The sequence below is a fragment of the Brassica oleracea genome, chromosome C5, assembly GCF_000695525.1.
Source record: "Brassica oleracea var. oleracea cultivar TO1000 chromosome C5, BOL, whole genome shotgun sequence".
Classification (NCBI taxonomy): Eukaryota; Viridiplantae; Streptophyta; class Magnoliopsida; order Brassicales; family Brassicaceae; genus Brassica; species Brassica oleracea.
The window spans coordinates 18,380,262-18,382,385 of NC_027752.1; positions in this window are offsets into that span (position 1 = coordinate 18,380,262).

Genomic DNA, 2,124 nt, shown 5'->3' on the forward strand with positions numbered 1-2,124 from the left:
AAGAGTACTCATTGACACGGGAAGCACGGTCAATGTAATCTTCAGCGACACTCTCAATCGGATGAGCATCGAACTCGGGGAAGTAACTCCAACTCCGAAACCGCTCACAGGCTTTTCAGGCGAAGTATCGATGACCCTCGGATCGATCCAGCTTCCAGTCATGGCCAAGGAGATCACAAAAATCATCGAGATCCAGCTACCAGTCATGGCCAAGGAGATCACAAAAATCATCGACTTCGCGGTAGTCGATCATCCTGCCATCTACAACGTGATCATGAGAACCCCATGGCTCAACGCTATGCAAGCCGTTCCATCGACGTACCACCTGGGCGTCAAATTCCCAACCCCATACGGAGTCGCATCTATCTGGGGATGTCAGAAACAGTCGCGACTGTGCTTCCTCGTGGAACACAAGCTAAGACAGATGACGACCTCTGCAACGGTAAATCGCAAACGCACGAAGATTGATAAATCTTCGACCGACGTTTCAAGAAAAGACGATTTAACATCGTCTGCTAACGCAGGCGCTTCGGGTGTCAAAACTCAACATGAGTCCGAAGCCGATGCTACAACTTAACCGGAACATCCGGAAGAGAACACTGACCCAGCCACGATCATCACGATCAAGACGCTCAGCACGACAACAACCGCCGAGTAAAAATGCTCGCGGCACAAAACAAAACTACGAGATGGCTTGATCCTCGAAAGGGGTATGTAGGCAGCTCGTCGAAAGACGAGTTCAGCTGTCCCCCTCTCTAAAAAGGGGGGAGAGTGGCTGCGTATACTCGTATACTCCCACATAGGAAAAGATGCGTTATTGTAATCAAATTCTATAGAGATTTCAAAAATTTCTACGTTCAATATGCGTCTCTCCTTTTTAAGACAAAATCGCAAAACAATTTCACTTCAGCACCGAAAATATACGTATAGTCTTCGAAATAACTGCGAGACGTCGCCAAGTTAAAAATCGAGATGATATGAACAAATTGTCCGAACGCGACCACTACAAATCTTACACTCCATTCGTCGATTGGCCCTGACGAACACATCAGCCGTCTTAAACAAACGCAACTTGATCACTCTTTTGATCTTCAAACGTTCAACACAAGGACGAAAGCGCGCTACAAAAAAATCCAAAATTTTGGTCTTGCACTTCCAGTTGGCTTAAAAATTGTCTCTGGAAAGATGCTCGATTCGTACTATACAAGTCGTATAAGCTGAGAACCTATCGCATTCTTTAAATCGGTACAAATCAGGTAGAAATTTCAACAGGAAAACCGATAGCCGGCTAGTCACCGCACAAACCTTAAAACCGAGAGTAAACCTAGGTCTTGGTCTAAACCCATCGCATTGGTCTCAGACATCTCAAGACATGATATCTAAACGATACGAGATCCTAAAACATGTCTCTTCGTTCAGATCTCAACGTTCCCGAAAGATCGTAGATAATTGTAATGAAAACTCACGTCTCGAACAAACTAAGAGATTGAACACCTCAACGAAGTTAAATATGAGACGACAACTCATGTTTACTTCAAACCCACTCTAAACAAAGTAACTCAAACAAACATCCATTATATAAACCGCTTAGGGGTAGGGGTTCAAAGCCACCAACGGCCAGTCCCGACAAAAACGGCCAAAATAGGCCCACACAAAGTTCGAAGGCCACACTCGGCCAGACATATATGAACAAAGGCCACACTCGGCCACTAAATACTAGACAAAGGGAAAAACTCCTTCCCGTCAAAACACTCACAGATCGAAGTTAAAATTCCCGGACAAGGAAGCTCCGAATGCATCCGTGGGAAAGTTCATTTCCTCATCATTACCGGCAAAATCAGTCGCGGTTTCTGCGGTATCAGGAGAAACCGGGATGGGCTCCCTGAATCCCTGAATCTTCCCATCAATCAGAGGAATGATCGTCTCAGCGTGAGCATGATCCTTCATGCCACCCTTCATTAACTCCATCTCCCTCTCGAAAACGGAATCATCCGCCTACGTCTTCCAAAGACTCCCGACGGAGCCGCGACACTCACGGAAGTCGCGCAGCGAGTTGAAAGCGCCCTTAAGATTCCCGTACTCAACCTGGAATTGAGAAGCGCGAGTCTTCATCACCTCGACAAT